Below are 10,520 nucleotides of genomic sequence, written 5' to 3'. Positions count from 1 at the left end.
TAATGTGAATGGAGGGAAAGAGTTGCTCAATATATAAAGTGAAGGATGATTAAGTGGTGATGAGAGTAGGGAAGATAATAATGAATATCCACATGAGTGGAAATTACTGTGGTTAATATATTTAACAGATCTTAGGCATAATGTAAGCACCCAAACATGGTGAGTGGCCTATTTTGAGATATGAATTGATCTCCTCTTTGATTATTAGTGGTAATTTATATTGAAAGATAAAATTATGTCACAGACAAGGAAATAACCATCATGCATCTCAAGAAACTTGATGCTTTTCTCATAATGCCATAATGACTGCTGCTGTGTCTCCATTATCAAATTGATATGCCCATCACATTTATAAAGGGAAAGATTCACAGAGAAACATGGGACTCACTTCTGCATACCAGGTGAGTGAACAGAACTGGCAGATAAGAGGTGTGCCTGATTTGCAAAGCCCATTACATAACTGAGCCCTCTAGTCAATTTTTTGTTCTTTTTCCAAGGATCAGATTTACCAGGTCTTACATGGAACCTAATGCAATCTTTTTTTGTTTTTCCACCACCATTTTCTTAGTTGGCCCTTAACATCCCTCCAATGCATACCAACCCATCCACACAGCTGCACATACAGAAATAACTGTAATGTACTCTGATCCTTTCAGCTCTCCTAACCTCCAAGGTAGATCACTGTAGTATTGATTAAATGGTGATATCAATATTGTGAGAATAGGTGCAATGAGTCTTCATAGATTTAGATGGGCATGTTTTGATCATGTTTTTCAGATCTATTAAAATAGAAAAATGTACTATGAATAATCATGTAATTTGGAAGGCTTTGAACATTTTTATTAAAAAAAGTTATTTTATTTTTTAAAAATGATTTTGAACAAGGCCAAATAATTTAGGAAAATCAAAGACTCAAACAATAATTATATATTTACTGTATAATCACACCATGGGACCCTTAGTGAATTACAATATACAGACCCTGAAGAAGCTAATAACATAGCTATGGAGAAAAAATGGAAATGGGATGATTGGTTCAAAGAGTAATAAAAAAAATAGAAAACGCCTGGCCCACATATTTCCTTCCTATCATAACATGAAAAGATGGATGCCAACATCAGTCTGAGAGACTTACAATTAGTACACAAGAAGACAATTTTGTGTGGCACTAACGATTCATGGAACTTTAACCAAGGAGCAACTTGTGTTGTGTGAAATAACATAAACCAACTTCGTGGAAGATGTGGAACTAAAGCCACTTAGGCCTTCAAAAGAGCAACACTGGCCAAATGAAAGATGAAAGGAATTCTCCATGGGATGAGAATAACCTATCAAAAGCTTAGTGGCTCTTGGGCCTGTGACAGTTCCACAGTTGGGGAGGAAGGTGGCATCTATGGAGAGATATGACAGGATGTTAACTTTGGGTAAACTAGCAAAGGAAGTTGACTTCTAGATGTCTTGAAAGTCAGACAAAAAATAAGATTTAAAGCAGTAAGTTGTGAGGTGAGTGGGTGTGTAAGCATTGGTCAAAAGCTGTCTCACAAGAAAGTGGTAATTCTCATTTCCTTGCGGACTTATTCACAATTGCCTTGTTGCAAATCAGTGGAAAGTAAGTGCTAGCAACCAGGAGTGTGAGCAGAGGCAGGACAAGAATTGCTTCAAAGGAATAGAGAAATCAGAGAGGAGATGTGCTTGTAGCTGATGGCTGAGAGAAGAGCCATTGTACCTTTCAAGTTCAACTGCTGACCATGGTCAGTTTATCAAAGAGGTTTGCTCTAGGGAAGCCCTGTAAGTTCTTAAATTATGTAGATACTTAAGACAAGACCCCAAACTTTGTTCCTGCATCTCCAAGCTATACTGTTTGTTTAAGTAATGGAAAAGGAGCACTAAAATGGACAAATTATCTATATGCTTAAACTTTATTGTGTCCTTAACTAGAAGGTATATGTTTGATCACAAGCCCTTACTGCTCTCATTTATAAAACAAAACTGATCTGAGTGTTGACTATGTGTTCAGTAAGTGTTTGACAAACCTTATATTTCTCAATAGAAAGTTAGTGTTCTCATAAGCTACCACCTGTGGGCAAAGCGTAAGATTTTTTAACTGGACACAGTAATCTGAGTAATAAATTTGCTAAATATTTCTCCTTTACATGCATATAAATTGTTTGTTCTATACCTTAAACAGTATCATAGACAAACTTCTCACTTGCCTGGAATTCAGCCAAATCTTTCTTTTCTGTAATAATCTGGTTTCTGAGACATCTATTATTCTAAGACTGAAGCAAATAAAGGTCCAGAATTATATAAGCCAAGATATGAAAAGTATATTACTGTATTGTAGAAAGTCAATTTTCTTTCCTTACCTGTATTTTCTGTTTTTCCCAGTTAATATGCATATCCATGTGGTAAAAGGGCATAAATTCAGATCATATTATTGACTTTTAAAGCAAAAATATTAAACACCTTTTGGAGAGAATCTGTTACTCAACACAAGTATAGATGCTAATTAAATGTCTAAAAACTCATAAATATATTCTTGTTCAAATAATTTATATACAGTTAAAAATAGTCTGCACATTCAAACAAATCCCCAAGACTCTTTTAAATTCAATGAATAAATAAAAGTGGAAAGACAAAGATCATTCAACTTAAACCACAGATGGCAAATGCATATACTTGTACTACAATTCTTGGTCTCTCTTGCCAAAAGAAGACACTTCCCAAAGAACCTCAGAACTTAGGGTGTGTGTGGTAGTTAGATTCAGTTGTCAACTTGGCCAGGTGAAGGCACCTAATTCTGTTGCTGTGGACATGAGCCAATGGTACTTGAACCTCATCTGTTACTAATTACATCTGCAGTCGGCTAGGAGGCGTGCCTGCTGCGATGAATGACGTTTGACTTAATTGGCTGGTGCTTAAATGAGAGAGCACAACGTAGCCCAGCCCAAGCAGCTCAGCATACCTCATCTCAACACTCACAGCTCAGCCCAGGCCTTTGGAGTTGCAGAAAGAAGTCACCCCGGGGAAACTTGTTGGAACCCAGAGGCCTGGAGAGAAGACCAGCAGAGACTATCCTGTGCCTTCCCACATAAGAAAGAACCTCAGTGGAAAGTTAGCTGCCTTTCCTCTGAAGAACTAACAAAATAAATCCCCTTTTATTAAAAGCCAATCCGTCTCTGGTGTGTTGCATTCCGGCAGCTAGCAAACTAGAACAGTGAGAAACACAGATCTTTCAGCATCATTAACAATCATTAGAAGTTTACCTGTGAGATGAAAGATATTTACCTTTCCTCATTTAAAACAAACCACTACCCCACAGGGAATGCCAGATTAAAATAACTTCCACAGTTACTCTGTCTTGAAAACCAGAGTAAGAATTTTCCACAGAGTATATCACAAGGGTTATCTGACAAACATTCAGGTCCCTTCCAACTTTAACCCTGCTATCTGTGTTCTATCTGTCTTAAACATCCAGGGCACTGTGAGAATAAGTAGTAGTGACTCACAGCTGGACTACCTGCTGGGCTGACTGCTTGCTCTCTCAGCCCCTTAGAGCATTTGCTTTATTGCATTAAACAATCTTACTAAAATCTTTTAAAAATTGAATCAGTACATTACTAAAACTATCTGAAAAACAAGTTGACAACATTTATCCTGAACCATAACACATTTATGCCCCTGATTCATTAATCTCACTTTAGGATTTATTCATTCATTCAACTATTTACTGCATATCAACCACGTATTAGACAATATGGTGGTTGCTGGGCTTAACTTAATGAAGTAATCATGTCAGAGAGGATTTCTACCCATATATAGCTTCTTGTTTTGAGGTATAAACAAAGAAATAATTGTGTAATAAATATAAAAATCCCAGCTATAATAAGTCCTATGAAGGGGACATAACCTGTTGCTATAAGAAGATAAAAAATAGGGATGTGATTTAGCCCAAGAAGCAGAGAACGTATCACTGGGGAAGTGAGATTTGAGCTTCACTCTGAAGGATAAATAGTAATACACTAGATGAAGTGACTGGTGAAAGAAGCAGCATGTACAAAAGCCTTAAATAGGAGGGAGCATGGTGGGTATAAGATCCTGATATATGACAAGAGTGACTAGATCAGAGAGAGAGAGAATAAGGGAGAATGAGATATAAGACAGGACAAGAGAAGCAGCATCAAAAACATTATGTAAGTGGTGTCAAAGGTCTTGACTTCATCGTAAGAGAAACGAGAAGCCATTATAAGTTTCTAAGGAGGGTGGTGACATGGTCATATTTGTTCCATAAAGATCACTCTGAGTGCAATATGGAGGACAAATTGGGAAAACGCAAAAATGAAAATACAGCTTTCCAGAGGAAATGTGATAGGAACTTAGACCAGGGTGTTGGTGGTAATGCAGAGATGTGGACAAATGTGAGAGATACTTAGGCTGTAATATCAGCAATACTGTCTCTGAGTGGGTGACAAAAAGGGTAATTTTTGGCTACTCTTACTGGATGCAAGGTCGTGCCATTCACTGAGATAATACAGAATGCTTATGAAGGTCTAGGGATGTGACAATTATAAGTTCATTTTGGACTGGTAGAAAGTGATTTTTCTTTGAGTCTTCCAAGCGCAGATGTTAAGTGTTCAGAAAGAGCTCTGACAGAGTAGCATAAATGTCTAAGTTATTGACAAATAGCTAGTAATTAAAGACCTGGGTTTGAGGGAGATTTCATGAGAAAAGACTATGGGATGAGAAGAAAAGAGAGCCCAGGAATGATCCCCAAGGAACTCCAACCCTTGATAGAGATTTAGAAGAAAATAACTTTGCATGCGGGACAGGGAAATTAAAGTTGGAAGGATGTGAGGAAAACTACGACTGCATTTGCTGGATGACAAGAGAAGAAAGGTTTCAAGGATAGCAACATCCGATTTTATTGATAAGGGAATAGATTCAATTTATACCAATATAAACATTACAATGGGAAACTGGAGAAAACAGTTTAAAAGAAAATCTCTGCATTTGGGATTCAAAAATCGTAAATTCAAAAAATCTTAAATATGCAAATAATGAACAGTGTGACAACAAATATTAACATGCAGAGATGTGTTCTCTACTTTATATGAAATAGATACAGTGATAATTCCTATTTTACTTATTTTGCATTGCTTCCCAGTGCTATTATGAAACTAAAATAGTACATGTGAAAATAAGGGGGAAAGGAGGAATTATTAAACAAATGTGATGTATGCTCTGTGAACCACATGTGCAGAAACACACATACACATACACACATACCACTTCATGAGATGTAACATTTCTACACTAACTCATTATGTACATATGTATATTTATTTCATTAATTAGTTTTTCTGTAACAGTTTCTAAAACTGTTCTGTCATTGTCAGGTTCGTGTGTCAACTTGGCCAAGTGGTGGTGTCTGTTTGTCTGGTTGGGCAAGTGCTGGCCTGTCTGTTGCGATGAGAACAGTTCATAGAATTAAATCATGATCATGTCAGCTGCATCTACAGCTGATTCCACTTGTAATCAGCCAAAGGGGAGTGTCTTCTGCAATGAGTGATGCTTAATCTGATCACTGGACGCCTTTTAAGGAAGATTCAGAAGAGACAGGCTCTTCTTGCTTCGGCTGGTAAGCTTCTCCTGTGGAGTTCGTCCAGACTCTCCATTGGCATTGTCGGTTTCACAGCCTGCCCTGCAGATTTTGGACTCTGCGTTCCCGCAGTCATGTGAAACACTTTTATAAATTTTATATTTGCGAGTATTCCCTGTTGATTCTGTTTTTCTAGAGAACCCTAACTAATACATGTTTCTTATGTTCTGCAAGATGTCCCATGAAATAAAAAAGGGTTCTTGTCTAAAAGCTCATGAATAATAGTGTACATTATTTCTCTCCTAGAGCTTTGTAAAGCATGTAACATATTAAAGGATGCTAGAAGTCCTACACCTGAAAAAAAAAGATTTCATTTTTTGTTTATGCCAGGGTTCCAAAATACATTTGACTTTACAACATATACTTTTTAAAAAATGTGCTCTGTGGTAATATCTCAAGAGATACCAGTGTTTTAGGGTCCCATAGGACAGTTTAGGAAATACTTGTCTGCTTTATTTGTACCATCTTCACTTACTATTCTCTGTCTCATATGAATGTGTATGTGTGATATACACATATTCATATGATTAATATACACATAACCAAAATTTATTTTATTTCCTATACAATTGCACTGTCCATTACAGTAGCCGCTAGTCCCTAGGAATGTGGCTATTCAATATTGAGATATGCTGTGACTACCCACCAGATAATAAAGGCTGAAAGAATGAAAATATCGCATTAATCATTTTTTACATTGATTATATGTTGAAATTATATTTTAGATATGCTGAGTTATATACAATACCTAATTAAAATTAATTTACCTGTTTCTTTTTAGTATGTTTATTAGAAAATGTACATTGACATATATTGCTCAAATCTGTGGCTCATTATATTTTTATTTCTACTGGACAGCACTGATGCAGCATGTTAGAAAATTTGAAAATTCAACAAAATATAAAGAAAAGGAAATCACTTATAATTCATCACTTAGAGACACCCACTTTTGAGCATTTGTATGCATTGTCTCATGGTTATTTTTCTATGTATACCTTTCAAATTTTTGATCATAACAAATAAACATCTAATTGGATAGATGCTATTGATATAATATAAACCTACCAATACCATTTTTATTTTATTCTGAGGGCTTTCCATGGTAAGAGCTGTACAGTTTGACCTCTTTCCTCTTCCTGTGAGCATAAGTTTTTGAGCAAAAACGAAGTGATTTAAGTCACAAAATTACCTAGAAAACATGTACTGTGAAAAAGGGTATCTGAGTTCTGAGGATTACACCAGAATGTGTCTGGAGTGAGTCTACTTCCAGAGATTTTTGGTGAACTTGGGTGACAGGCAGAGAGGAAGTCACTCCAGGCTTTAACATAAACAGGCAGGGAAGAATTCTTCTTAATCAGATGTTGTCCTCAGTCTAAAAAAAGGAAGCAGCATATAAACCAGCCTCCAGCTTCCCTCTGCCATTCATTTAAAGAACTTTTTAAAAAGCAGAAACTTCACTACAGTCAGTGATTTATTGCCCAGGGGACTTCAAGGAAACTCTCTCATGTAAGCTATTCATTTTCTTGTTCAGAACATCCAAAATCATCTCAGCAGGAGAGGATGTGTGTCCCTGACCTTGGAAGCTTTCACTGGTTTGCATTTGCATTTGCTAAATAGGTCACAGCACATTGTTTATTCTGGCCCACAGCTCCAGCAACACTGTGGGATTCCCTTTCCTTAACGTTGTCCTGTTTTCCTCTTCTTCAACTCCCACCATCTGGGATTTGCTTAAACGCTCAAGCAACTGAAATTGCAGTTGTGTCCGTATGAACAATCAGTTCAGCTGTTTCAACGGAATGAGATGGTCTATGCTTCTATTCAGTCTACCAGACAGGCAAATTAATGGAAAATAGTCGTGTTTGTAGTTTGCCATTGCAAAGATTAAATAACTAGCTTGATTGAGTGGATTTTCACTTTTTGACGATGCATGTGTTTTAAGTGGACACAGTGTTCCGTGCAGCATTAGTTTTATGGCTTCTGCTTCATTCCCCTAACTTTTTCCATTATTCCTGTCTTGGTTTATTCATTTTTTCCCCTGGAGTCAGTAACTGTATCAAATAAGGTCTTTGGACTTTCATAAGGTCTTTGATCAAAAGATCACCAATTTGTGGGTGATTAAGTCGTATACTACATCCAGTGAAGCAAGTGAAGAATAAAAGAGGAATATAAGGTACAACCTGGAAAATACTCAAAATAAAATATAAAGAAGGTAATGGATTATTTTAATTCTAATTTTTCATCTTTTCGGTTCAACTTGCTTTTATAATAGAAACAATTTCATTTTTCTAATCTCTTTGGTATAATTGAATTTTCCCCCTTGTTTTCTGCCTTCTCTGGGCATTTTATATAACTATCACCTCTCTTAATGTGTCAACTATATTATTTTTTTAAATAATTTCATTGGTTGCCCTAAGTTTTTATTGTACATTTGTAACAAATATAAGTCTTCACATAACATTAAACTGCTTCATTTTACTGTTCTTGTCTACATCTTCTATTAGAGCTCTTAATGCATAAAACATACTCATTTTAAATTAGTGCAAATACCTTATAATAGAGTATCCTCAATTCCTTACATCACCCCAAAACAGATTTACTAGTGTTACTTTGAGCAACTGTCTTTCAGATCAATTAAGAATAAGAAAAATAACATATTTTATTTTACTTTCATTATTACCTTGTTAATAATCTTCTTTGTGGATATCCAGGCTTCTGACCTACGTCATTTTCCTTCTTCCTGAAGAACTTCTTTTAACATATGTTGCAAAGCAGGTCTGCCGACAATGAATTAACTAAGTTTTTGTTTGCCTTAGAAAGTTTTTATTTCTCCTTCACTTTAGAAGGGTAATTTCTCTGGATATAGAATTCAAGGTTGGGCTTTTCTTTCAATGCTTTAAATATTTCACTTCACTCTTTTCTTAACTGCCTGGTTTCTGATGAGAAGTCTGCTGTAATTTTTATCCTTGTTTCTCTAGTGTAAGGTGACCCCCTAGCCCTCTCTGGTTTCTCTCAAGATTTTCTCTTTGTCTTTTGTTTTCTACAGTTTCAGTATGCTATACCAAGATGTAGAGATTTTGGGTATTTATACTGCTTGGTATTTATTCTGAGTGTCCTGCATCTGTGGTTTGATGTCTGTCATGAATTTTGCAAATTTCTGGGCTACTATTACCAAAATATTTCTTCTTTTCCTTCTTGCATTTCTGTTACATATATGTTACAACTTTTGTCTCATAGTTACTTGATGTTCTGCTTTTAATATTCTTTTTTATTTTCTATGTATTTCAGTTTGGGAATTTCTATTGACATATCTACAAATTTCACTGATCATTCCTTGGCTATGTCAAGTCTAATGATGAGCCCATAAAAGGCATTCTTTATTTCTGCCACAATAATTTTCATTTCTAGCTTTTTCTTTTGATTCTTTCTTAGAGTTTCCATCTCTCTGCTTGTATTATTCATCTGTTCTTGTTTACATCTTCTACCAGGGCTCTTCATGCATAAATCATAGCCATTTTAAATTCTGCTTGATTATTCCATTGTTGGTGTCATTTCTGAGTCTGTTCTGGTGCTTGCTTTGTCTCTTCATGCCGTGTTTTTTCTCACCTTTTTTGTATGTCTTTTCATTTTTATTGAAAGCCAAATGTGATGTATCAGATAAAAGGAACTGGGGTAAATGGGCTTTTAGTTTTATGTCAATCTGGCCATGAGTTGGGCCATGTTTAGTGTTTGCTGTAGCTGTTGTGCTAGAGTCATCAAATTTTTTTAATGTTCATGTTTTTCTTTCTCCTCTTAACTTTAGGCTTCCCTGTGTACTATTTCTCAGAGATTGTCTGTGCCTTATAGTTCTTTGACATATAATCCACTGTAAAACTGTTGGTGTGGTGGTAAAATAGAGGGGAAGAGGAGCATTCTATAACCTTATGATTAAAGTTTCGTGGGTCTGTGTCTCTGGGATGTGATCTTTACAAGTGTTTCTTCAATACCATAGCTTTTTTGTGAAGCAAGGGAAGTGTATTTCCTTGAGGCCCCCATCCTATTGACAGTACACTTGCTCTTAGGTAAGACAAGAAGGACAGAAGGGGAAGTGTGAGCCCTCAGCTGAGCTAAAGGTCTGGCAAGTCTTTCACCTGGAGAGTAGATCTTTGTTGTAGAGAATGCCATGGGACTATTTTATAATGGTTAATCTTCCCCTCCACCACCAGAGCATGAGTAGTTCTTTCCCCATTTTCATTCATTGTGAGAACCTGATGGGATTCCTGGAGGTAAATTCCCTAAAAGTGTAAGACTGCCGCCACCAGGAGTTTCTCATTCTCACGCTAGTTTACACTAGCCTCCAGCATTATGTCAAAATTACCCTGAAAGTATTCCCACCAGATTATAGCTCCAGTGGCCTCTGTTCTAGGTAAGAAGATCCTGACCGTGTCTCTCTGGAGTCACATGTTTCTCCAGATTTCAGGGTAGCATTTTGCCCTGCAACCTCCATTCTCCAATGGGTCCAAGAAAACTCATTAATTTTTAGCTTATCTAGATTTATCTTGTAGAGTGAACTTCCATGATTTACAAATGTCAGAGCTAAAATTGGAAGTCTCCTCATAATTGAACTTTTATTTCTTATTTGTGACAAAATAGTCTTTGCTGTGTACTCGTGTTTGATTACACAGGAATTTGGGCATTGTCATCACCCAATAATGCCAATCATCTCGTAGGCATCTTTCCCATACTGTCTTTTCATTTATTTTGTTTTCCATTCACCAGTGTGAACTGTGACACTATGGGTAAAAGATGACCCCCAGAGTCTCTCTCCCTGTTTCATTAATAAAATACTCTGAAACTAAACTTTCTAGGAAATCTACACAACAGA

The sequence above is a fragment of the Tamandua tetradactyla genome, chromosome 2, assembly GCF_023851605.1.
Source record: "Tamandua tetradactyla isolate mTamTet1 chromosome 2, mTamTet1.pri, whole genome shotgun sequence".
Classification (NCBI taxonomy): Eukaryota; Metazoa; Chordata; class Mammalia; order Pilosa; family Myrmecophagidae; genus Tamandua; species Tamandua tetradactyla.
Note: the sequence above shows the minus strand (reverse complement) of the source record.